The 27,957-nt window shown below is 43.1% G+C and overlaps 1 protein-coding gene across 3 annotated transcripts in view; it reads left to right on the forward strand.

Annotated features, from left to right (window-relative positions):
- Positions 1 to 27,957, forward strand: part of FTO (FTO alpha-ketoglutarate dependent dioxygenase) — a 413,048-nt gene that overhangs the window by 209,195 nt on the left and 175,896 nt on the right. The gene's annotated exons all lie outside the window — the stretch shown is intronic.

Raw genomic sequence — 27,957 nt, forward strand, 5'->3', positions numbered from 1 at the left:
TTCCCCCCTTTGCTTGTGAGTAGAGCAGCCCTTGTCGGCCCTTGTACGGGAGAAGAGACTTACGTGGTGATTTCTCTCTGTATTTGTGGTCTTGTCTTCACTTTGTGGGTGGAAGGTGTAGTCTCAGGAGGGATCCAGAAGAATGGAAAATGAGCTTTGAAATCACTTTTCCTTCATTAATGGTAATTGCTTCACATGTCATAACCAGTCACATATTTCCAAAAAGTTTAGTCAGCTGCCTCTAAACTCCCCCAGTCCTCTGCTCCTAGCAAGCATGGTTTTTATTGCACTGTTTATTCTTGCCATTTCTCTCCCGGAGGATAGTTTTACTCTGTGCATGCTCTTGTGATGTAAATGTTAAACCTTATATTTGAATGACATTCTGATAAAATATCACATTTTCCCTGAATATTACCTCGTGAATTTATCAACCATTAAGCCCAAAGCAACATAACCCTTTCTTATAATCCAGGAATTTAGGCTAACCTTTCTCCTCCCCTTTGCTCCCTATTCAAGAAGGTATTATAACACTATAACACTTTTCAAATATTTGTATTTTCTTTTCTTTTCTTTTTTTTTAACCAACCCACTACCCTCCATCCCCACCACCCAACATTATTGTATTATGAGGAGACTCTTCGGGATAAGAGAGAGTTACCATTTGAAAGAAACTGTACAAGCTTTGCTTTCTGGGTAAAGAGAAATATGAAAAGCTGAAATCCCCCGTGAGATGAGAAAGTCTTGCTGTAGCCAGAGATTCAATGGATAGGACGTTTGTCTCTTAAGGCCTGGTATCGCTCTGTGCAAAACTGACATTTATTTTACCTATAAAAATGTTTTAACACTATCAAATTCACAGCGATACAGAAAAGAATGCTAGGTGTGAAACCCTCTAAATTGATGACATTTATTCATTTCCTTTTGACCTTAAAAAAAAAAAAAAAAAACAAGGTCAATTTGGTAAACTCCGATGGAAATACTCTACAATAGTTTCCAGAGTCAACATTTTCGAAAGTACTGATGATTTGTATATTAGAGAGAAATTTCTTCATGCTTTTTGGGGTTGGTTTTTCTTTTAGGAGAGAAAGTAGATCCTGATCATTTTGAGGGTTTTGAATTGCATTTCCTGTGCTGACAATTTCTTCTGCTGGCATAGCAACGCGTTTATATGGCAGTTGGCCTTAATAACCTTTATTGACTGTAGTGGGTAGGAGCCAAGACTGGATTATTTTAATGTATCCGTTTTGAAGCAGTGTAAAGCACAACATATAATTATGTTAGGTAAGCTATAGGCTACATTTAATTCTACCCATTTATGTTAAAATTTGGCACAGGAGAGCAGAGAGATGTGGAAAATGAGTAGGTGTTTTATTTAATGCTGTAACCAGTTTCTCGTTGTTAAAGTTTTAAGAGAGAAATGCACTTAAGAATGTAAAGGTTGTCCCTGACAAGTTGGTTATAATGGTTTAATTTCAAGATGAGTCATGCCTTTTCCCCCGTTGTTTTGGCTTGTGTAAATCATCTGTGTAAATGACGCCAGGGGCCTGCCCATGCTGTGAGGATGATCCTCCTGAGTGTAGGTTACACAGTCAGAGCAGCGAGTGATTGAGCTGAGGCGCAGTTTGTTTGTTTTTGGAGAGATTAATGAAGCTATTATCACAGTACGTTAGATTAAATTCTTTACAACCGAATCCAGGCACAAGGCTGCTTTTTCATTTACTGAAATATATACCAAGTAAGCAAATCTCATTTTAAACTGAGATTAAAGATGTGGGGGATGTTAATTTTTTATTCATCTTTTTTTTCTTTCTTTTTTTATTTTTTTTGTAGAGACAGAGTCTCACTGTACCGCCCTCGGGTAGAGTGCCGTGGCGTCACACGGCTCACAGCAACCTCTAACTCTTGGGCTTACATGATTGCCTCAGCCTCCCAAGCAGCTGGGACTACAGGAATTTTTTGTTCATCTTAATGATAATGTCACCAATACAGAGGGTGCCGAAAAATGTATACACATTTTAAGAAAGGAAAAAACTGTGTTAAAATCGTAATAATATGTATCGATAACAAAAGATAAACACAAGACGCATTGCCTATCTTGTGATTACAGAGGTCAAACATGACTTGCATATTACAAATGTAATGCAGTTATTTCCTTTCTTAGAATGTGTATATATTTTTTGTACGCTCAGTATATATATATATATATATATACCGAGGAGATAATTATAGATTGATGAGCTGTATCTATTTTTTCACCTTCCTTTCGTGGTAACGTACACACCTAATTACATCAGCTAATATAATCCAGTCACTCATTTTTCACGGTTAGCATTTGTGATTTAGGAGCAGAGTATTTTTATAGTAGTTTAGGGTCTGGTGTGAGACCTCTAGTAGTTTTAAATTAAAATTTAAATTCCTTTCTCTCTTGTTTTTGACTGGGACAGTGCTGAGTGGCTCCAGATAAGCACAGACTGGAGGTCGGTAAACAGTCCCCAGCACCCAATAATTCAAATTCTGCAACACGTCTGCAGATGCTGAGCTTCGGAACCCTGATGTTTATCTTCGAAAATCTGGAAAAAAGAAAAATTTTTAGCAGCTTAGAATCTTCAGCTCACATTTTTGTCCATGAAAGGGGTTCTTTTCATTCTCCTTCCTACCCTCCCACCCACTCCAATTCCCCACGGCTGTATTGTTGTTTTACAAGTAAGGTTTCTGGGAGGAAATTTCCTGTGTAATTTAGCAATACATTTCTAGGCAGTTTTGATTCCATCTTTGATGGTCTTCTGAATTTCTCTCATTGTTTTCCCTATTTTCTCCCTTAGTTGCCACACATTTAATAATGAACTAAGAAGAAAAATTGTCATGTATCCTGTTCTTTTGGGGGAAAAGTGTACAATTCCAAGAGAATTCAGGTTTAAGCCTCAAAAACAGAATGTGCATCAAAAGCACAAAGGACCGTGTTTATGATTCTCTTTGAAGTGTTTTTGCAACTGGATAAGGAAAATTTTAGAAACCGTCTGATAGTGTTCAGGGTAAATACTTAAACCCCTTTAGAGAATTTCACACACAGATACTGTGCAGCAGAAAAAAGGGATACTTATGTTTCTTAAAGCTGCTACAGCCTACAGCTTTGTACTTAAAGACAGAGGTGTTGAATAGAATTCTACTGAGGATACATCCAGTGACAATATCTCCAGAAACATCAGAGCGAGCCAGTGGGTAGGACTTTCTGTTTTTAACCCTTACATGAGCTGCGCGAGTTGAGCTGTCTTGGTACCAAGTACTGCGCTGTGCCTGGTACATCTCAGGAATGTTAAGAGGATTTCTTGGTGCCTGAGCTCCCCACACAATAGGAACAAGACTGAAAATGCCGAAGATGGTGAGACAAAGTGACAGGAGCGGGGAAATTCCAAGTGAAAGCCTGGCCATCTCTCTTAACATCTTGTTAGTGTGTGGAGAGAAAAACTGGAATAAACAGCCAAGGTTTCTATTTCAGTCTCGGTTTCCGAGGATTTGGCTAAATTTTGCCATCCTTGTGCACACTGCATACATTTCACACATTCTGTATCTAAAAGAAAAAACAATAGATGAATTCTGTTGTTTTAAATACTTTGAACTACACTGAAATTCAGATTGATGTAAAGGTGTGAAGAGCCGCTGCTCTTCCCTGGGGTGCCGTTTTAGCCTGAGCTGCTAGAATTTATTCTAGATTGCTTTGACTAGCAGACCATGATAGCATTTCAGATGTGAATTCAGAAGCCCCAGTCCCAGATTGGGGTGTCAGGAATTTCCATTTTTCCTAGAAAAGATATAACATAAAAACGAATGTATATCTTATTTCCTTTATGTTTTTCATGGGGTGGGGGAGGTCTGGTTGGGAGGATTAAATTCAGGTCCAGTCTGTCATTTAGCGGATTGTAAATACCTTTGAAATATCCTAGAAGAATCTCAGTCTAAAAGAATGAAGTAGTGTTAAAAAAAATCCCACACCTACAGTTTTGAAAGAGAAGATTTCAACAAGGATGTTGTGCCACTTCTGTGGAATATCATTAAGATGTTTAAGGTCTTTTTTTCCCCCAGTGGGTTAATGAAGGGTCTCTAAAACTATTACCTTCTGAAGACTATTGTTATGAAGATCAAATTAGAAAGTCTGTAAAATTGGGTGGCGCCTGTGGCTCAACGGGGTAGGGCACCAGCCTCATATGCCAGAGGTGGCCGGTTCAAACCCAGCCCTGGCCAAAAACTGAAAAAAAAAAAAAGAAAGTCCGTAAAATTTAAAGTACACATGCATGCCAGGCGTTGCCAGTATTGACTTTAGAAGGAACCGTGAACAGTCCTCAACTTAGGAACCCCGAGTGTCCCTTAGTAACAGGATCCCTTCCCTCCTGAGGTTCAGTCCAGAAGCTAAAGGGACTTACGCAGTTTGGAAAGCAATGCTACTCTTGTAATTTTTCTGTCCACTGCGGTTTAAATACTTTGGGAGGCTAGGCTGGGAATGCTGCCATATTTTGTAAAAATGTCTCTGTGGAGAAATGTGTTCTTAGAGTCAAAACCCAACTTACTGAAGAGGTCTGGGAGCAGGTTGGATCAGCCCTTCCAGACCTTAAGGGTGACACGGCCACCGTCCTGCTCTCTCCTCCTTGACATCTGCAAAATAATGACGCCTTTTTTTTTTAACCAAAGGAAGCTGTGATATATCATTTTTTTCTGTATTCCTCAAAGTATCTCCGCAGTCATTTATAGGTGATATTTTTAGTACTATCTTTTCCCTAACAAGTAAATTTTGACTGACTTTTTTTTTTTTTTTTTTTTTTGCATTTTCTTTACATGATCTCAGCCCATCTGGAACCACCTGTGACAGTCTCAGTTGTAAATTTTTCCTTGATGTGTATAAGAATCTCAGACAGATAATCTCCTACTTATTTTTGATTGATTGGTAAAATTAGCCTTCAAGTAAAAATCTGGACTATCAGAGCAGTATCCAAAATTAAGCTTCAGTGCTTTAGATATACCTGCTTTGATTATAAAGACTCGGAGCAGGTCATAGCTTGGTAATATTCAGCCTTCTTACTTAATATTATTAAAGTGAGAAATTATGAAATGCCAAGAATTATGCATCAAATGTTCTTTAACAGATGTTGGGGTATGAAGAGGTTCTGCATTTTATTTAATGACATAGACTTTTAATGCAGTCAACAGTGAATATTTTTAAAGTGGTGGGGTATGCCAATGTGTGTAATAAATCAATATTTTCTTCATACTGAAGTCTCATATCCTGGGACACCTGAACATCGATTGAAAAAGATGGGTAATGTTCAGCCATCCATAGTAAGTATCTTGAATTTAACATATCTAACACCAAACGCTTGATTCCTACAATCCCCAGGCTTTCCCCCAGTGTGTCACAGTTCAGTAATTTGAACTATCTAGTTGCTCAGCCTAAAACCTGGAGTCCTCTTGATTTATCAGCAAATCTTAACTAGCTGTACTCTCAAAATATACTCAGCAATCTCAGTACCCTTAACCACCTCGTGTGCTACCACCTTGGTAAAATCCACCATCCTTTGTGAAAATCCCCTCCCACCCACCCTTCTTGCTGCTGGCACCCGAGCTGTACCTCTGTGAGAGTGCTTTAAAATATAGACAGGTCAGCACTCTGAGAAGTGAGGTGGGTGGATCACCTGAGCTCAGGAGTTCGAGACCAGCCTGAGCAAGAGTGAGACCCCTGTCTCTACTAAACATAGAAAAAACTAACCAGGCGTTGTGGGGGGCACCTCTAGTCCCAGCTATTCAGGAGGCTGAGGCAAGAGGATAGTTTGAGCCCAAGGGTTTGATGATGATGCCAGGGCATTCTACCCAGGGTGACAGAGTGAGATTGTCTCAAAAACACAAATGAAATAAAATACAGGTTGGGCTGGGCATTGAGGCACACTCCTGTAATCCTAGCGCTCTGGGAGGTTGAAGCAGGAGGATCACTTGAGGCCAAGAGCTTGAGACCAGCCTAGGCCCCAGTGAGACCCCCTCTCTAAAAAAGTATTTTTAAAATGAGCTGGATGTGGTGGTGTGTGCCTGTTGTCCCAGTTACTTGGGAGGCTGAGATAAGAAGTTCGCCTGAGCCCAGGAGTTTGAGGCTTCTCCTGTCTTCCTGTCCTCCACTAGCTGCCTTACCGTGTTCAGAACATCCCTAGCTTACTCCTGCCCGTGGTCTTTGCATCTGTTGGTGCCTCTGTCTGGAAAATTCTTCCATCTGCGGAGCTCTCTCACTTCATTCAGGTCTCTCCCCTTGACCCTTTCTTGGAGAGACCCATGCTGTCTCAGCCCTGTCTTGTCCTGGGGTGCCGGGCCCTGCTCTGCTGCACTCCCATCGCCCTGCACCTGCACTGACCTTACATCTCTGTATACGGGCTACTTCTACCTAAAATAAGTCCCATCGAAGGCAGCAGTGTCTGGGTCTGAGTCAGTTACCATTATTTCTCTAGCTCCTAGAACAGCACCTGGTACATAGTAGGTGCTCAGCACGCATTTGTTAAAGGCAGGAGTTGATATGGGGTCAGCGTTCCCGTCTGCCTTTTCTTCCCAGCCACGTTGATTAGCATGGTCTTTAATAAATTACTTTTAACTCTGTGCATGTTCCTAAAATATTACCTCCTTCTGAACAGGAATATTTTGGGGTTGGATTTATTCTTAAACAAACATGTCCCTCACAATACCCCCCCCAACATCTTTAACTTCTTTTTGTTTTTAAATGTAGTAATACAAAGGGCACAGAGGAAAGTCCTGTTTGATGCCTTTGGCAGTTGTAGCTGAAAAGATTGAGCAATCACTGGCAAAACAACTTATGCAAATATGGAAAATCTTCTTTGCTTTTTAATGAGAGGGGTAAGTAGGTTGTTCGTTTCCCGGAGTAGCGCTGTTGCTAAAACTTAGACTCGTAGTGTTTTGTCTCGCGTGCTGGCACCCTTCATATTTTAGATTTCCCTGTTCTTGAAAAGCTTATTGAATTGCCACAAAATGAAATGTCTTCCCCAACAAAGCTTGGACTTTGTTGTTACTAATTTTGAAAATTATGTGGAGAAAGCAGCATGTACTGGACAGGTTTTGGGCACAGAACTAGGGAAATCCCCGAGGAATAAACTGACTTCCGCTAGACAAGCTGAAAACTGATTAAAATATTTATCATCCTTTGGGTATGCAATAGCTTTTGATGATGGAAGGCATATTAATATTCATCCTTGCTGCCTGTCTACACTTCAGAGAGATCCCAGGAAAGGATGTTCAAATGACCAGTTTTCTCTCCTCACCAGGAGTCCTTGAGACCCCGTACAGCTCGGAACCTAGAAACGCCTTGTGATGTGACTGAGCTTTCCCTCTGGGGGATGAGAATGGGGGGATACAAACCAGGAGGGACCTTTGGACAGGAATGCTTTAAAGGATTACTGCTTCCTCACAGGAAAGTCTTTTGCTAGAACAAAGGAAAAAGTTTGGTCATAATTTTATAAGCACCGGAACTACTATTGCTATTTGAAGCAGACTTTGCTCCTTCGGTGAAATCAGAGTATTGAAGCCTTATAAAGGATTTTGATGTGAATTCCTCCTTATAAAGGATTTTGATGTGAATTCCACTAGAGGCTGAAGGTTTTCTTTCCTCCCCCACCACTGTTTTGAGGAAGAAAGAGAGAAATCAGTTGTGTTTGCAACTGATGCCCAACTCTCCAGACATTGTTGTGGAGGGTCCCATCTCTCTTTTGTCCCGAGACAGAGTTCGAATGCATATGGTGTCCACGTAGCTTGGCATAGGAGCAAAGGTGGCCTGCTGAGCTTCTCAGCATCTGTCTCTTATTTTTTTTTTTTTTTCTTTAATGAGAGAAAGAATCTGGCTTTACTAGTTTGGTTAATTAAGCAGTGTTGTTTTCTGTCTCGATTGGAATGGCCTTGATTACATTTGGGTGCAAATACAAACTCTGAAAGAACTTGATCTTTTTATTAAGCCATCGGAAAAACCTGGAAGTTGAATAGAACTTTCTCATAAAGGGAGCAATATGTTAGGACCCTCAGTTTTTAAATCTGAAAATTCAGAATTCTCCCCTTTTGCATTTCAGGTTTTATTATTCCCAGTGCCTGAGATATTTTTATGAACGGTAACTTTAAAAATTGGACAATAATTGTGTTTGAAATCTGCTTCAGTGTAATGACTTCTGACTCTTCTAAGAGGAGTGTTCTTTTCCATCCTAGTCATTTAATCGTTCATCTGTTCCACTTTGTGCAGATAGGTATGAAGTTATACAAAGAGCTGGGAAGGACTTAAAGTCTCTTGGGTTGATAAGGCACCAGGCAGCAAGCAATTCAGAGGAAGAACATCAGGGGGCAGAATAGTGGGGCCTGACCTTGGCCTTCGGGGATATGAAGGAATTTGATAGATGGAGATGGGTGGAGGGTATTCAAAGATGGCAGAAGCAGAGACATCGTAGTGGGAAAACACAGGTTTGCTCACAAACTTGCTTACACTGGTTGCTGTTTGGTGTTTGCGTGAGTCCAGTAGTGAAAGATAAGTTTAGGAAGATTAGCAAGGACCTTTTTTCTGATGCATCTCTTTGTAAGGTACAGTGCTTCCACCCCTTCGTGACTAGCTTCCTATCAAAGTCATAGGAACAAAGCTAAGATGAAAACCGTCTTATTATCTTACATTTGCCAATGTTGTATACTGGAAACAAGTCGAATTCTATTATTTGCATTAATTTCAAGACCTGTCTGCATCATGAATACAGTAAACAAGCAACATTGTACATTTTCAGAAAGGGAATTACAAATGAGTTTAGGTACTTTTTCTGCCAAGATTTTTTTTCCTCTCTTAATTTAAATACCAGGCAGATCTGTGTGAACCACTGATGATTCTCTTCCTTTATAGCAACCTTAGGTGTGTTTCATTTCATTTATTTATTTATTCATTCATTCAGAGACAGAGTCTGATTCTGTCACCCTAAGTAGAGTGCGGTTGCGTCATAGCTCACAGCAACCTCAAACTCTTGGGCTTTAGTGATCTTCTTGCTTCAGCCTCCTTAGTAGCTGGGACTATAGGTGCCTCCCACAACGCCCCGCTAGCTTTTTGATTTTTAAGTTGAGAGGGGGTCTTTCTTGCTCTTGCTCAGGCTGCTCTTGAACTCCTGAGCTCAAGCAATCCACCCACCTTGGCCTCCTAGAGAGCTAGGATTACAGGCGTGAGCTGCCATGCCCTGTGGCCTCATTCTATTTTTGGCTGTTGGAATTGTGATTTGGAGGAAATGACATCTCCACGGCCTCTTGTCTAGGCGAGAGTCTTGAGGACTCACTACTTGCATGTAAATATTTTGAAATATAGCGAAAGCATCACCCATGAGATACTTGATTTGGTTCAAGTGTGGTGCTCTGTCATTCCCACTGCTGACCTAGAGCGGCTTCTTTCCTGTGCCTCTCTCCCCGGTAGTGACTGTGCACCCTGTGCTGCCTGAACTTGCCCTTGCACTTTGATATGTCCTTCATGCCAATTGAGAGACGGAGCCAGTGTTCACATGTAAGTGGTGGCTGCTCATTCTGGTCTCTCCCATCTCTGCGTCTAGATCTCTTCGGGACCCTCACTTTCCTGCTTCTGTGTTGCTGTTATTTTCCAATGGCCGCTTTTATTACTTCTAAGCACAAGGTGTTAATTCTTGAGTGATTAATAACTCTTTGTTAGTTTGTTCTTCAGACTTGATGCTTCTGCAAGATTTTCTTTACTTTGATGCCATTTAGGAATTGAAGGTCTTAGGGGTAATGGGTAATTCTCCTTGTATATGAGTGAGATGGAGAAGTGATACTATGGGGCTACTGTTTCATTTCATCAGAGAACCTTGTAAGAGTCACACCAGAGGAGCACTTCCCTGGAGAACAAATGGGCTTCTGGCTTTTTAGAAGGATTTCTTCTCTGATAGCTCACGATTCCTCTTAAGCCTGCAGGAAGCAGGTCACTCAGGTGGACTCATGTTGGGCATCCTTAAGTTCTTTCACTGAGTGGAACATCTGTCCTGTGCTCTTTGTTTGTTTGTTTAGTACTAACCCCAGCGGTGCCCAGCTGCTGGGTTCTGATGAGCGGAGGTTCAGCTGCCTGAGAATTCTGGAATGCCAGGGGTGGAAGGGACGTGAGAGATGATTATCCCATTTGATTACGTTTTGGAAAGGAAGGGCTCAGAAGGTTGTAGAGGCGTGCCTGGGAGCACAGAGCCAGATAACAGTGGATACCAAACCCAGATTCCCCAGTTCCGGTTCAGTATTTTCTACCATCCCCCGAGTATCCCAGTGGCTTTTCCTTCTCTGATGCTTCACCAACCTTCAATTGTGTGCTGGCCGCAAAGTACAATAAACTGAATGTTTCTCTCAAGCGTTTTCTCTACCTGTTTGGACCTGTCATATCAAAATCAGGCTGTCTGTTGTTGAGAGGGACAGTTATTTTTGCTCACTCGGGATCCACTCCTCTTTCTCTCCCAGTGTCCTCATGTTGCCTTGGGGAACCACTTCGCTCATTGGCTGGGCTGTGAGGTACATCACCTTGGTCTGGCTGCCATGAGCGTGCAGCCTGGGCTCCATGTACGTTGTCAGGACCGTTTGCTTACCCAGATGCGTGGTGCAGAATTCACAAGGTGTAAAAGCGCGTACAGTGAAAAGTGTCTTTCTTCCCCCAATGGGCTCCCAGACACTCATTCCCCTTCCCCAGGGGCTAGCACGATTCCCAGTATTTTTATACCTTTCCAGAGATATTCTATTTGGTTACAAACATTTGTATATTTTTTTCAGGTGAATAACATTATATCTTAGACATCCTTCTATATTTGTATGTTCTTTGAAAATACTCCATAGCTTTTAATTGTATGGGTTTGATAACTTGTTTAACCAAACTCCTATTGTCCTAAGTTTTCTGCTTTTACAAATAATGTTATAATGAATATATACGTAGCATGTTTCACATGTTGAGATCTATGGTGAGTACTTAGGAGTAGAATTGTTGGATCAAAGGATAAGGTGTTTTGTTTTTGTATTGTTTTGTTTTGTTTGAGACAGAGTCTCACTATGTTGCCCTCGGTGGAGCGTCACAGCTCACAATAACCTCAAACTCTCAGGCTTAAGTGATTCTATTGCCTCAGCCTCCCAAGTAGCTGGGACTACAGGTGCCTGCCACAACGCCCGGCTATTTTTGTTGTTGTTGTTGTTGTCGTCATTGTTGTTTAACAAGCCCTGGGTTTGAACCTGCCAGCCCCGTGGATGTGGCTGGCACCAAGCTGATAGGGTGTATTTTTAATTTTAAGAGAGATGGTCAAATTGTCTTCCGTGTGGTTTGTAGCAGAGTTTATATGTGTGTGTACCTTTGTATTTATACACACGTGTGTATTAATGCTATACGCATGTACAGGTGCAATGCTGACCTAATGTGGTGCCTGTCTCCCCTCCTCCTCCCCAGCAGTGTTGTATCAGACTTTCTGACCTTTAGCAAATATCATTAGTGAAAAATGGCATCTCATTCTCATTTGGATCTCTCGTTCTATACCACATACAAAGAAGCTCAGGCTCAGAGGAGTTAGGAGGTGTGCAGGTCCCAGGAGTAGTGAGTAGCAGAGCTAGGGTTTGCAGTTAGGAGGAGGTAGCTGCTCCTTAATCATGACAGTAATCTTAGCCATTGCTCTGTCATGTTACTGCAACCAAAGAATCCCGACAGAGAAATTCTAGCAAGGAATCTCTCATATATCCTTGACTGGTAAACATGGGGAGGTTGTTTTTTCACCATGGATGTGTGTGCCAGATTAGTCCTGAGGATGAGCACAGTTAGCATGACACCCAGTGATGTTATTACATGGAAGTGAGTTCCACATGGGATGTAGGTGGCCCTTTCCCCTGCCAGGTCCTAGCTCTGTGCCATAACTATTTTCATTGATGGAAGGTAATAGGGGGGCTCCTTGTCCCTGGAAATGTGGCACGTTGCCTGATTTTGTGTTTAGAGTTGTGTTCCTGTTGGAATCTGCTCAGATCCAAGTTTCAGCTGTCACGTTCCGATGTGATGAGCCTCCTTGGCTTCTCCTGCTCGCCCCTGGGCTTCCTCCACGTGCCGGTTCTCATTAGGGTCATTGAAACACTGACTCACTCTCTGTTCTGAGCCTTTTCCTGCCTGGCAATGGCACTGTGGACTGAAGCCTTCACTCTGCACATATAGTTCCTAGGTTAAGAATTTATTTCCAGAAGACTTTGAGGGGGGATTGAGATTATTAGAAAACAGTTAGAATTCTATTTCCTAGTAAAGGCAAGAATGAACAGAGATCTCAGCGGGAGTGGAGAGCTTTCCTTTGCCTCTCAGTAAACAGCGTGGTAGACGAGTTCTCAGGAGCTGGGGCCTGGCTGGGCCTCACCCCTTGCTGTGTAGAGTGGGGCTCTGAGCTGGCCGTGAGGCCCAGGGTATCAGTCACCAAACCATTTCAGTTTGAGCGCCCCTTACCTTTGAAGAACTCAGGCTTAGATGCTCTTGGGCTAAGAGCTTCAGCATTCAAGTTAATCACACCAGTGTTTGAGCCCGGCTTCCTCACGTAGCCTGCATGATATTGGGTCATCATACAAGGAGTCTCGAGGATCCTTATCTATAAGATGGGGATAATAATAGTACCTCCCTTATGAGATTGTTCTGAGATTTACCTGAGATAATACATGCAGTGTTTTGCACCTACCTGCCGTGTTTTTCACGTTACTGGCTTGAATCTGTTCTCTTCTTTTGTTCTTCCTGACCCCTTACCTTTCACCCGTGTTCCTATTGCTCCCTTAGACTCTCATCTGACGGTCTTTAGGCATGGGATCTGTGCTTTCCAGGCGGCTCTCTGGAAAAGTCATCTCAGTGTGGCCCTTTCTCTGTTGTTTTACCGCTCTTTATTTTTCCTCTGAATATTTATCACTATTTGAAATTATGTTTTAGGTGTTTACTTATTTCCCGCGCTAGATTGTAAGCACCCAAGGGCAGGAATTTTGGTGTAATGCTGTGTTCTCATACCCAGTACAGAGTCGATAACTCTACATGTATTTGTTGGACAATTAAGAAGCAATGCTTTATGGTAGACACTTTCTCTGAGGCCATGTTTCATGCTAGTGGTGCATTGTATGTGAATTTATTGAGTGACCTACCGTGCCTTCTTTTGGGCTTAATCCATTTGGCAAAACTCCCTTATTTAAAAGCATTCAATAATTATCCATTACCAACTGCAGAAGTCTTATCTTTTCAGCTTTCTCTGGAATATAATCTCTCTGCATTAGACTCGTCAACATTAGAATGTGCATTAGAGACACCTGTGCAACTTTTTAAAGTCCTAGGCACCAGCTCCCGGCAACTGTGTCCTGTAGCTGGAGCTCCCAATCACAGCTGCGCTTTTGAAACTCCCAGGAACATCTCTTCTAATGTCATCCCTTGGGCCCCACCTCCAGAGATACTGATTTAGTAGGTCTAAGCACTGGCTTTCAAATGATTCTACAGTGTCGCCAAGTTGCAGTATGTTTAAAAAAGCTCACAGGTGATTCTGATGTGATCAGGTTTGAAAACCACTGTTCTCCGAGTTAGAGTTGATTAAACAGGTGAACACATAAACACATTAGCAGCTGAACAAGAAGGCACTCTCATTTTTACTATCACCAGTGTACTAAGTGCCTGCTGTTTCCTTAATTCCGTGGAGGACTCAGAAAGGAGACAGCTATATTTGTAACTCTTGCATAAGGTTGAAGATGATGTTGAATGATGTTGATAGTAATCGTACAAACAGAGCTCTGAACGCTTAGAAGAGATGGGCAGCACGTGGACGGGGAGGAAGTCATAGTGAAGTGTCTGGAGTTGAGTCTCATAGAACCACTCCCGACCCAAATCTTCATGCCCAGGAATCCAGAGGGAGAACTCTTACTGCTGAAATCTCTCTCAAATCTGTCCTCTTCTTTTTATCTCTCCCACTGCCAGCCTTGTCCAAGACATCCTCCTCATTGCCGTAGGCTGTTGTGGTGGCCTGCTGTCTGATTTCTCATGTTCTTCACGAAACAGCCGAGGTAATGTTTTCGAACGCAGGGATCTAATCATACCTTTCCCTGTATAAACTCATTACTAGGTTCCGGTTACTCTTAGGATACTGACTACAATGCAGATGCTCCTTCACTTATGCTGGGGTTATGCCCCAATAAAACCCTTGTCAGTTGAAAATAACATTAAGTTGAAAAAGCATTTAATATGCCTGACCTACCGAACACCATGGCTTAGCCTAGCCTGCCTTCCACAGGCTCGGGACGTGCACATTAGTCTACAACTGGGGCAATTTCATAACAAAGTGTTGAGTGGTCCATGTTGTTATTGACCACAGCTCACTGTAGAGTGCAGTGTAGTCTAGCTGCCCGCAGGCTGGCGTGGCCCACGGGGTGCTGTGGCTCCCTGTGTCTGCCCAGCGTTGGGAGAGTATTCTGTTGCGTATTGCTAGTCTGGGAAAAGATCAAAATTAAACATTCCACGTACAGTTTCACACTATTGTAAAGTTAGAGATTGGAAGTCAAGCTGTCGTACTTGGAACCCTCACGTCAGGCCCGGCTGTGCTGTGTCCTCAGGCCACTTTCGCGCTGGCTTCCCTTCATCCCCTCCCTCTATCCTGCCTCCCTGGGCCTTCCTCAGTCGCTCCAGGGCCTGTCTTCTTCAAGGCCTCTGCACATGTCTTTTCTTTCTAGGCTGTCTTCTTCCACCTAGACAGGCTTGTAGGTGATTTCTACTCCTTTTTAGACATCAGCTGAACTTTCCTTTTATCAGGAAATACTCCCTCGACCTTTCTGGCTAGGGCAGGTCCCTGAGCACTTCACTGCTGCCCTCACAAGTACCACGTGGGAGTCAAGCTTTAATATGGAGGTGCCGAGTGTCGGGGGCAGGTAGAACTTGGGAGAACTTACCTGTTTCCTGAAGATCCAGTGCTTCTAGAGATGTTAAAATAACTGAAGTGAGGGCGGCGCCTGTGGCCCAGTCGGTAAGGCGCCGGCCCCATATACGGAGGGTGGCGGGTTCAAACCCAGCCCTGGCCAAACTGCAACCAAAAAATAGCCGGGCGTTGTGGCGGGCGCCTGTAGTCCCAGCTACTCGGGAGGCTGAGGCAAGAGAATCGCTTAAGCCCAGGAGTTGGAGGTTGCTGTGAGCTGTGTGAGGCCACAGCACTCTACCTAGGGCCATAAAGTGAAACTGTTTCTACAAAAAAAAAAAAATAATAATAATAAAATAACTGAAGTGAATTGGTAGTTAATTTGTGAATCTCAGTTATTATTCCTGATCGTATTGTAAGAATGTAAATGGCCATGTGGTTTCTTTGTACAGATTCCTCCCAATTATTGGAATATGAACCATCCCATAGTATTAATTTGGGTACTGTGATCTGCACTAAGACTGCCCCTATCAGATTTTCCTTTATAAAGGTCAAGTCCAAAAGGTATAACAATTCCATGCAATCCTTGTGGTAAAGACATTGTCCAGTTCTTAACAAATGACGGGCAGATGAGTGAATTGACGAGAATGGTGTTTGGGGCATGTTGCCTCTGGTAGAACCCCCGTCATTTTTCTTTTCTAATCTAAGTGTCTTCCACACTGAAGATTGGATATATTCACCTCCAATGTTAAGAAAAGTTCCGGTTCCTGGAGGTTGTCACTTTTTTTTCCCCTTGCCAGATATAAGTGACCTTGCAGTCCTTGGCAACCAGCCATTTCCTGCCAGGAAGCTCTGGAGCCATCATCAACACTCTGCTTTGAGCCTTTCTAGGTTGGGAGTCATGTGATGAGTCAGGAACAGGGGCCCCCGTGTTTGGACACTTTGGAGCCACGCACAGTCTGGACAGTTGCTCCAGAGATGTCCCGGAGCTGCTGCTCTCTCCGCCTTCTGTTCCTGCCTAGAATCACCGTCCAGCTTGAAGGGATGGGAGGTTTCTGGCTCAGAGTAGGTACCCTTGGCACGTGTACAAGAATCTTCATGCTGACTGAGCTGGAATCTCCTGGTGAGAAGTGATTTGTTGCCCTGATTAGAATGTAAACCCTGCTGAAGCTGAGCTCTGTCTCTCGTGTGAGTTTTATTATAGCCTTCTGTGTTTATAAACATGTCTTGAGCATGAGGGAGAAACGTGGTAACCTTCCAGCCCCCAGGAGAGTGTGCATTTGTTTTCTCTATGGACTGAAATTAAGATAACTTAGCATCCTTCTCTGAGAGTCCCGCATCCCTCTGGCTTTTACCGGAAGGCCTGGGACGGTGCCCAGATTGCCATTTCCTAATTGTTCATCCTCTTCTAAGCAGAGTCTATAAGGTTTTTTTACAAAGTGTATTTCCTCTTTAGTGGACATCTATCAGAAGGGTCTAGATAAGGCCTCAGTTTAATCCTACAAACAATTATTGACATTTCTTTGGAAAGGATCAAGGTGCTCAGCATGGGAGAAAATCAAGTCGCTGCCCTTGTGGAGCTTCCACGTGTGCCTAAGAAACAGAAACACACAGAAATAAGGTCTGACGTGGGATGTCAAGAGAGAGGCCGAAACAAAATGCTAGGAAGGTGCCCCGGAGAATACAAGGGAGATGCAGGAAACTGGGCTAGACTTCATGGAAGAGGCGGTGTCTTTGAATTGTACCCTGAAGGGTGAATTGAATTCTGATAGGTAGAGAATCAGTGGGTGAAGAAAAGAGACAGGGCCTGTGTTGGACAGTGCAAACAGTGGGCACCAGAGGCATGGCTCTGGACGACAGGAGGGCGTGTTTGCAGAAAGGTATGTGGAGCCTTGTGCTGGGGACCTAGCGGAGTGGAGAGGAGGAGGGAATGGTGGACGCATAGTAACTCGAGAGCAAGTTGGGAGGAGAAAGGGGGTCAGCCGACCAGAAGCCTTGAATGACAAGCCTGGAGACCATGGAGGGAGTTGGACTAAAGATGTTTGAATAGGAAAGCGACAGGGTCAGATCCCTTCTTCAGAATCATAACTGGCAGCAGCATCGTGGATAGACTGTAGAGAGGAGAGGCTGGAGGCCTGAAGACTGGCCTGCTGTAAAAATTGTGGTGCAATATAATGAGGTTCTGAACCAAGGACAGAAAGGAGGGAATCCATAAAAAAGGAAAGGGGAATTCAGGGTTTTATTTTGTTTCTTAAACTCGTATATAGAACTTCATCCACTGGATGACAGGGATAAGAGACAAAGAAGAGTCACACTTTTGTAAGGTTTCTAGTCCTAGTTACTGGTGGACAATGACATCATTCACCAAGCTGAAGAGCACAGAAGTGGGGAGGAGGAAGGTGAGGGCTCTGTGAGTTTGAGGAGCCAGTAGAGCATGTAAGAAGAGCTGAGAAATACTGGTCTGGAGTTGGGTTGCAGCGTCAGAGCCAGTGTGGTTTATGTCTGTAGCAGGCGTTCCTTATGTGCCAATCACGTGCTGAGCAGGTCCGCTCAGATGTTTCCTTAGGCTTGAAAGCACCGGACATTGGCAGTTGTGTCCATGCAGACAGCGGCAGGGCGACTGGGGTGATGAGAGAGAATGCGGCGTCAGGAGGGAGAGCCGAGTGGAGCGTGGGGTGACGTTGGCACAGAGCACAAGCGTGGATGGCCCGTGAGATGGCGCGAGGTGGCAGCTGGAGAGCTTAGAAGAAAACCGGGGCAGATGGCAGAAGTAAGTAGGGGAGAGTCAGGGTGTTAACAGGGTCAAACCCTGCAGAGGAGAAGAGAGTCACCCCACTGTTGTATTCAGCACAGAAGAGTGTCAGCAGAAGGTTAAGACCGAGGGGACAAGGTGACACCATGGAGTACTGTGTGGCCGTAAAAAAGGTGGAGACGTCACATCTTTTGTATTAACCTGGATGGAGTTGAAACATACTCTCCTTAGTAAAGTATCACAAGAATGGAAAACCAATTATCCAATGTCCTCAATACTAATATGAAGCCGTAGATGATCACACACCCACATAAGAGAAAAACTGAATTCAATTCAAGTTGGGGGAAAGGGGAGTGGGGGAGGGGGGTGGAGAAGGGAGATTGGCGTGCTATTAAGGAGCATAGTGAGCAGTACTTGGCACACCTTTTGAGTCCAGGACAACTGCAAGAAGGACTCTACCTAACAAGTGCAAACATTATTACTTGGTTGTTTGTACCCTCACATTAATCTGAAATAAACAATTAATTAATTAATTAATTTTAAAAAGGACAAGGTAGGGGATGATTCATGAATCTGTATGTGCATTGTCTGTGGTCTCATCTGATCTGAGGTTTCTCAAAGCAGTTCTGTCTGCTTGACACTTGATGTTGGTAAAGTCAACCTGAGGTGCCTGAGAAGTGCATTTGAGCCAGACCTGGGGTGTTCCTCCCAGCTTTATTCTCAGCTCCTCCAGGAATCAGCCTGTTAGATAGACATTCTGTTGCTTGGTAGCTGACTAAATAAAGACTGACCTAAAGCCTTAAACATTTTCATTTGCAAAACCATTGTTGTATTAAATCACAAATGAGAGGCAATTTAGCAATGCATCTCCAAAATTGCACTGGGCTCTGGCTGTGGGTTTTGCAATTTATGTCGAAAACGAAAATTGAACTCTGTGGCATAAAAACAGATTGTTGATTTTGTGATTAATTCCGTCTCTAAGGCCAAGGAAACTGTTAATGCTGTATATCAGTTCTAAAGTTGTGGTAGTTTTTGTGGAGCAAAATGAAAAATCAATATCGTAACTACAGGATAGCTCCCTTAAAATCCAGGGTGCCTTTTGTTGCAAATTGCATGGTAGAAACTGCCCTCCAAAGGGACAAACATGCCTTCCTTCTTTCACAAGTGTGTGTCTGTTGTGGAAAAGCAGAGGGAAATGGTCGGATATTATTACAGTGTAGCTGGGAGTACTAGAAGGACAAATTGTCGCAGTTTAGGGTAAAATCTCCCTTGTAGTTCTGCGTGTCCTGAGGCAACCTTAAAGAGCTGTCTCTAGAAGGGTCCTGCAGTCCGAAGTTGGGCTGGCTGGGCTGTCTGTCAGCCCAGTCTTTTCCCCTCCCTGGTGTGTTTTGTGGTTTTCTGCCTTAGTATTTCAGAGATGCATTGACATAACAGAGTTAAAAAGGAGTGTTCTCCATCACTATCATTATGGATGAGACACCCGAGGCATTTGTTTATGTTTTACCTTCCCAGAAGTGGGAATACTTCCTTTCTGTTAAGCCAGCGTATGCATTTAGAGAGAAGTGTGAGGAATGCCTTTCTTGTTTTGTCTTTTGTTTTGGCAAAAGCAAATGGTTCCTATTTGTCATGGCAAAAGAATCCTCATTAACAGGCTGCATTAGACATAGGGAGCTTTGAGTTTAGAACTTTATTGATGGGGATGTTGAGAACCAGGACATGACTTGTTCACAGGTTCATTCAGTTGGCAATAGGGCCAAGATGAGAAGAAACAGGTGTCTCAACATCCAGGCAAAGATTCTCCTGTGAGCCCACCGGCCATTCTCCTGAGCAGTACTGGGGTCCTTCAGTCCACCATCCAGTTGAAATTTACTACCAGCTTCTTAGCTCAGGCCAGGCCGCACCTTGAGGTCAGAAGAGTAAGATGCAGCTTCAAGAAAGAAGTATGGGAGTTATGAAGACTTCTTCCCAGTCAGCTGAGCCTCCGGTGGCCTTTGTAGACGGCTTCTGTCCTATGTGACTTACAATTATTTGAGTGCTGGGTTTTTGTGGTGGGTTTTCTTTGATGTGCGGGCAGCGGTGGTAATTGGTTCCTTTCTTCCCTCATCTATTTTGCTTTGCCTCATTTCAACTTAAGCAATGAGTTGTGTGGTCTTTTCTAATATAGAGATTAGTGTAGCCATTTTTAGTTAGCTTTTGTCATCTCCCGGAGGAGCTGACTCTCTGCAAAAGAAACACCTCTGTCTTGTCAAAATGACAGTGATTACCCCACAGTTTGGACCATCTCCAGCCACTTTGTCCCTGAAAAAACGAACTTGATTTGATGAATAAAAGTTTGGTGCATTTGATGAGTCAGAGGGCAGGAAAACGTCCTTGTCTCTGATGAGGCTCTCACAGTCAGACGCACTGAACGCCAGGGATAAAATAAACCTTAATCTCCCAAGGAAAACCCCGGAGCATGAAACCGTTCCCACTAGAAATGCTGTAAATCTTGCAAACCATGTAGGTTTTCTGTTTGGGGCAACATCAAAGCCCGGTGACTTTAGAGATTAAAGTGTATTTGACAAGCCAAACTTTCCCTGTGCCCTGCTCTTTACGAGATTTGGCCTGTCTCTTGCCTTTGTTTCACCTTGGCATGACTGCCTTTCTTCCAGAGAAGTAGGAAGCATCACCTCCTCAAACCTGAAGCAGGCTGCTGTGGCTCCTTCACTGCAAGCCAGTTGCAGGCCCGGGCAGCGTTGTCCTGCCCCCGTGGAGGACAACACCCTCTCACAGTCACTTCCCAGGGAACCTCTTGCTTGTAGAAGAATTTCAGAGCTTTTTGCTGACTCTAAGAAGATGAAATGACAGGAAGATGGCGGTTTTCCTCAACTTGGACCTTAGAATTTCTGCTTCCTTCAAAACCCATCTTCTGTGACGGCTCCAAAGAAATACTTCTTTTTTTTTTTTGCCTGTTTCTAACTGTGTTTGTGATGTCTTGGTCCCGTGCTTTCTCTTTTGCAGATTGGAAATAAGTGATTGTATTTTTGTTCGAATAAAAAATCTTTTTCAGGGCGGCGCCGTGGCTCAGTGAGTAGGGCACCGGCCCCATATGCCGAGGGTGACGGGTTCAAACCCAGCCCCGGCCAAACTGCAACAAAAAATAGCCGGGTGTTGTGGCGGGCGCCTGTAGTCCCAGCTGCTTGGGAGGCTGAGGCAAGAGAATCCCGTAAGCCCAAGAGTTGCTGTGAGCCGTGTGACGCCACGGCACTCTACCCGAGGGCAGTATAGTGAGACTCTGTCTCTACAAAAAAAAAAAAAAAAATCTTTTTCAGATCAATTATTGTTTAACAGAATAAAAAGTTTTCTTCAGTAACATCTTTTTTTGAAAGTAAAGTGTGGTAGCAGTTTGCGTCCCCCCTCACCCACCCCCCCCAAAAAAACCAACTATTGTGAAAGGAATTTTGCTGTCTGAAGTCAAACGTCTCTATTTCTTGGTAGGTTAGGTTCCTGTTAGGTTCCAGGTCCATGTACGATCTGTCCTATGTCTGCTTCTGAGCGTGGACAGATTGGGAAGGCAAATGGCTCTAAGGGTAAACCCCACGGCGTAAAATCTCATTACTGGAAAAGTGCTTTGTGTTTAAGGATAGGTATTCCCATGTGGAAGGACGGTGACGGTGAATGCTTAAGGGACTCACTAAAATATCTTAAATTGTCTCCGTTAAACATGTAGCATCCTTAGAGGTCAGACAGAGCTGAAACTTGAACAGCTGTACGACAAGCATCTGAGATTGTTTTTAATTGTGTCCCCTTTCTCTGACAGCAGTAATTCTTGTTTATATTGTCAAGAACCTTTCCACCGAGCACAAGCACACCATACTTGAAGGTCAGATGCTTAACCCTTCTGCATGGTTACAATGAAAATGGACCCTTTTGTTTTCATTAATGTATACCCCAGCCGTGTATGCGGGGAGAATGGGGGCCTCAGGCGTTCATCAAGCTGAAGTAACTTATTGTAAAAGAGCCACAAAGAGAGCATATTTTTGTTTCCACACAACAGTTGTTTGGCCCTGCCTTGTGCACCCAACCTCAAGACAGTACGCTCATTTATCAATAGGCAGAATTTTTGGGTTCCATTTTGTTCCTTTGACCTGTGTTACTTTTTACTGACCCGACCAAATTGCTTAAAAATTTTCCTTTTCTGCTGTCAATGTTTAAAGCTGCTTAATGTCTCCGAAGTGATCCCCCCTCCCTTTCGTTTTAACACTTTGCATTCCTGTTTACCACAGCACCTGTTACTGTAGCGAACCATGAAATGGCAAATGTTATGCGGCTCTTAGCAACCAGTAATACTTTATTAAATATAAACAGACTGCCCTCCTGACTCTGGGGTGGTGTACAAAGGTAAGCGGCAAATGCAAGTGTGTCTGTAGATACCCGTGTATTGATTTGCTGGGGGCAAGTCAGGAAAGTGGGGTGCTGTATTTATTTGTCAAGCAAGAAACGTTCCTTTTTCTGCTGCTTAAGAGTTAACCAAAACTAAAGAGGCAAGTTCTGCAAACATTAAATATGAGCTTCAAACATGAAGGCTTCTTTGTTACTGAAACAAAAATACCCCAGCAGGTGGTAGACTCAAACACAGGAGGGAGGAGGAGGTTCAGTTGTTGCCCATTTTTCTAATCCTTTCAGAACACCCATTGTGTAAACCCCAAAGTTAAAATGTCCCTGCTCAGTCTCATGGAGACAATTTCAGCGTGAAAGGGCTGTGCCCATCACTGGTTTTCTACAACAGTTTAATTTGGGTAAGGAATGTATAACCACCAAACAAGGCAGGAGAGGCAATTATCTCTCTAAGATGAGCCAGTAATATCTGCTTATCAAAGCATAAAACTCTTCTGACTGTGGCAAGTTAGTGAAGTAGGAATTCGTGCCAACAGCAGCAGTATTTTGCAGGGTTTTGACTGTATTAATCAAGACAGAAATGGGGCTTTTGTTGTCCTTGGGGCTCTTGAAGCAACTGTGTGGCAACCGTGAGATTTGCAAAGCGAAGGTTAAACTCTACAGAGTCTGTGTCTGTTTATATCAAGGTGCTTGAGTGAAGACACTGCTTTTAAGAGGGATTAATAATTGTAGTTGGAATAATTGTTTACTTCCCTAAAAATGAATGAAATGTAGTTTATAGCTCTGAGCCTCAGGGTACCCCCAAGTGGAAGATGTTAAAAGCTGAGTGAAAAGGCGCAGGCGGGCTACCAGGCAGATCCCTGTTACGGCTGGTGATGAAGTGTCCATTCACGTGCCAAGCCCCTCTGTGTTCTCACTGAGCCACCTCTAATTGTTTCTTTTATTCTAAATCACGATTGTAATGATGTAAGAACATGAATGAAGCATCATGATAGTCAAAAAAAAATGAAGTTGTAAGAAAGCTGGGGTTGAGAATCTTGTTCCTATAAACTTGAGACACAAATTCTAACAAGCTTATAGATAGGCGCTCCTTAAATTCTATTTTTAGACTAATTGCTCATGTGAACATTGGATATTATTTCCTAACAGGAAAGAAGCTACGTTCCTGCTGCGTATGCCCCACATTAGATCTAAGGACGGCTGCTGTCAGTGGCACTAAACATAGAAACGGAATGACAAGTGCCAAACGCGAGGGCTGGGCGATGGCCGTGTTCAGAAGTTAGTGTTTTTCTAACACTCATATTCCATTCATATGTAATATTCATACATATGAAAGGGCAAAATAAATCCTAAATTATTTTATCGTTTTCAACCTTGATGTGGGAAGCATCTGGGCTATCTGGAGTGGATCTACAAGGGAAGAGAGTCTGGTGGAGCTAAGGCTCATCGGCCGTTTGGGGCTCGTCCCTCTGTGACTTCTCATGCTCTGTGTGTCCAGGTGAGAGCCCAGACAAGAAGGTTGTGAGACCATCTCTGGATCCCAGTCTGTTATAGAAACCGTTGTCGAGAGCTTGGCATCGTTTACTCCAATTTTACCTGCCATTCTTACCCTGCCGTCCACTTGCCATGAGGTCTTGGGCAGTTATTGAATACTCTGAGCCTTGACTCCTTCTCTTGTAAAATGAGTTTGCTAATAATACCAACCTATCTCATTGTTGGTTATTGGAAGGATTACATGAGATGCAGTATCCCAGCCTCACAGAGGGTATTTTATGTTATATTAGTCATTGTATAATTCAGTGAGTAGAGAGTGAACTCTGCTGTCAGACTGCCTGGATGTTAAGTCTTGGCTGTACTACTTACCAGGTGTGTGATCTGAGGCAAGTCACTTCATATCTTTGTACCTTGATTTTCTTATCTGTAATTTGGGATAATGACAATAACAACAATAATAATAAAAAACCTATTCAGTGTATCGTTGTAAGGATTTAAGTTGGGAATGCCTAAAAAGTGATTAGGACTGGGTTTGGCATATAGTAAATAAACATCAAATAAGTAATAGTTATTACTTTTGTTTTTATTAACATCTTTCTGATTATATATCTTACATAGCTATTGTGATGATTCTTTCTTTTCATAACTACTATTAATGCATTAATAATACACACTTAAATTTTCAATTACAATGTCCCGACTTCCTATTAGAGACCCACATCCCAGATGTATACAGTTTGTGTTTGTGTGTGTGTCCCCGCCCCTGTCTGACTCTGAAGACAGTGGATGGTGGTGCTTGGGCAGGATGCGTTTGTCTGAGGCAGACATTATCTAAGGACATGTGCAGCAACTCTGCCTGTGTGGTTCTCACGGAATTATCTTTCCCTACCAGGTTGTTATTTCATGTAAAGTTTTAATAGACACAGTGTCAATAGCATGAGCTGCTTCATTATAGTGAAACATAGCTTTGACCTAAGGAATCTTAAGGAAAATAAGATTGTTAAAGGGTGTTTGCGGTGATATTTATTAGTTATATCTTCGTTCTTATAGGTATACATTTTCATTTTGTTGTTTCGAAATGGAAAGATAATAGTACAGTCATGTGTGCTGCCTAACAATGGGGAACACACCGTTAGGCAGTCTGTCACTCAGTGGATGTCATGGAGTGACTTAGATGGCACAGCCAGCTGCACACTGGGGCCGTAACCACATGTCCTGTTGGTCCTGGACTGCAGACCTCTCCAGCATGTTACCGTGCTAAATACTGCAGGCCACTGGACGCTGTCATATGTATGTGTGTGTCAACATGTCTAAACATAGAAAAGGTACAATAAAATATATTACAGTGTTATGGGACCACTACATACATGTCATTCTGTTGACACATGACAGTCCTTAACATGTCCGTGTTGAATGGAAGACAAGGAACAGGGTATTCTAGTAGAGCAGAGTGACTATGTTATGAACCAGAGTAAATCCTAAGAGCTGCATTCATTTGAACAGTTAGCTTTTATAACCCCTTGGTCATCCTCCACCCCATATACTAAGTATTAGGTAATATCTGGACCTAGATTATAAGCTCAAGTTGCCAGGTATTGTGATCTTTTTAAATATCTCACTTATGTGATAAGTTAGCAGAGATTTGATTGATTTATCACATAGGAATGTGATTTATCACATGGGAATTTTGTACTGAGCACTGTGCTCAGTCTTAGCTTAACTCCTTCGTAAATTTTGATATTAAATAAGTTATTTAACTGAACCTCAGTTTTCTTATCTATAAAAATGTGGTTGACACTTTTCTCTACTCAACTTACATAGGATCAAATGAGATAAAAGTTTCTGAAAGCATTTCCCAAAGTGTAAGTGAGTTTACAGTTGATGCCTGGATGGGTTTGGTTCATTGCTTACTGATGGTATAAAATTTGGCAAATTATTTCACCTTTCTGAGTCTCAGTTTCTTTTCATCTGCAAAATGGAAATGATAACACCTTTGGCCCGTGGGCTTGTTAGGATTCAGTGATAAAATGTGTGTGGGCAGCGCCTGACCCGCAGGACGCACTCGACAGTGTTGGCCGCTGGATCCTCATCCTTATGATTATTCAGGAAGCATCCAGGGTAGGAGACAGAGGCTTATCTGGGATAGATGCTCTGTTAACGCTGAACAGGAGGAGAGGGAGGAATAAAGAAAGGCTTAGGCAGTATAAAAAGTGATGACTAACTTTATTAATGTGGCTTTAAGTGGCTGATACTCTAGATGAACCCCTAAGTCTCAGTAGCAAAATTCTAGGGGGCAAAAAGTAGCTAAGACTTCTTGGCTGGTTACCATGAGCCAAGTACTATTCTAAAGGCCTTACATGTGAACAATGAATCTGATCAACCCTCCAGAGTAACTGCTATGAGTATCCTCATTTTATGGATGAGGAAACTGAGGTCCAGATGGGATAACTTGCCTGTGGCCAGCGCAGTCACCCGGCAGTGGCTTCTGAGCCTTCGTTCTTCCTTCCTGTGCTATGAGGGAGATCTCCTGACTCAGCAACTATAATTTTTTCTTCATATAGCCCAGAGCCGAGAAATCCACTCACTAGCTTTGCTTAAATTTGAGTTCTGTACTGTCCAGATCCCAGCTCAAATACAGTGACATGTAAAGGGTAAAATGGTGTATGCATGCGTGTATGAATTTTCCCAGATCTCTGATGTCTAGATATACATTTGTCTTACAACCTAAACCCCTGTCTGCTGAGTATCCTGCAAGCCCTTTAAACTCCACGTGTCTAAAACTGAGCTTTTCCCCGTGGCTTTGGGGAGTAATGAGTAATTTACTTTGTTCCTCAGTTTCCTCATCTTTAAAATTGAGAGGCCTCCTATCTATGGTGATGGCTGGATTCAATGATGTCCTGGGTGACATGCCTGTTCAGGGCAGGAGTGAGGCACAAAGGAGATGCAGCTCTTCTCTCATGGCCACTGTTGCGGGGACCAGTTCTCTAGGCCGGGGGGCAGTAGCAGGGTCTCAGCTGGGCCTCCTGGCTTTGCCCTCCTAGAACAATTACAGTTTCCACAAGGGCTTGGGTTTGGATGTCACTGAAGGAGGGGGTGGCTAGAGGGGGGCCACATATGTACAAAGGAGTGAATTATAACAAAAGAGCCTTTTCTGCTTCAGTTCTTGTGTAGAAAACATATGTTCAGTGGCGCAGGCCGCAGTTGGGCTGAGGACACACTGTAGGGCTGCAGACAAAGGGCCTGAGCTCTTCCCGCATTCACGGTGTTTCCAAACACATTCACTCGTCTCACTTGTTAGGGACTGAGCTGTCAGCTGGATCCTCTTGCAAGTGTGATTTCTTTTTCCGTTCCCTTTTCAAAGACCTCCTCCCCCTTGCCCGCTCCCCCAATGTTTTACACTTCATAGAATCCAGTGTGCATGGCAGACCACTTCAGCCTTTGTGCTACTGATGTTTGGGGGAAGGAGGGAGCTGATCTGATGGAGATCTTGGGTAACTTTTCACTTGTCCAAGGATCGAGGGGTGCTAAGCCACTTTGAGACCAAACATTATCAGTGGCTCAATTATTTAGTGCTCGGCGCAGCTAGCCATTCTTCACCTTCAATTAACAGGCCAGCCAACAGATGAGTGCACTGAGATTCTTAGAAGTGGCAGCTGGGAATCAGGAGCATGTGTGAGTTGTAGCTGGGCTGGGAGAGTTCTTGCTTTTATTTGCCGAGTGTATGGTTTTTGATAAAAAGACAAAGATAAGGCAAGGCACCACTGAAATAATTGGAGGGGAGTCAGTTGTCATTTTAGTGCTTACTGTGTGAAGTATATGGGTAGGACCACACTTGATTCTGTCTCTACATACCATCCCTGTGTGCCACGGCAGCAGCTTAAACCTTTTTATTTTCTCTATTGAAAGTTTGCAGCTCTGGTGGGTTTATTTTCATGGATGAGACTTTAGAAAGATACTTTTATGTGTATTACTTTTTGTTATGTGTATATAATATGGAAGTATCAGGGATCATGTGTTTATTATATAGAGAGAAGTATTAGGGATAATCTGTTTACATATAATCTATTAGAGCTACTAGTACAGTACCACCCAACTGGAAATATAAAGACTTAGCATACTCGTGTTTCTGCCGCTGACATATTACTCCTGTGAGTTTCACCTTCCTGGAAGGGGAGAGTGAAAATCTGCAAAATGGGAATTACATTATCATTGTGCTTTATCATAAAAGATAAAGTAAAATGGCGTTATAGACGATGGTCAGTGGGAACGCTTTCCTTGTCTTTGTAGAGATCTTGAGTTGTGTCTTCCTTGTGGTATTATCGAGTCAATTTCAGCGCTTGTTTTCTATTTTCTTCTTGGAGTCTTGTTCCTGCCATCTTTTTCTCGGGACTGTTAGTCGAGTTGCTCATCACCCCCTCGTTCTGA

This window comes from Nycticebus coucang, chromosome 2 (genome assembly GCF_027406575.1).
Source record: "Nycticebus coucang isolate mNycCou1 chromosome 2, mNycCou1.pri, whole genome shotgun sequence".
Lineage (NCBI taxonomy): Eukaryota > Metazoa > Chordata > Mammalia > Primates > Lorisidae > Nycticebus > Nycticebus coucang.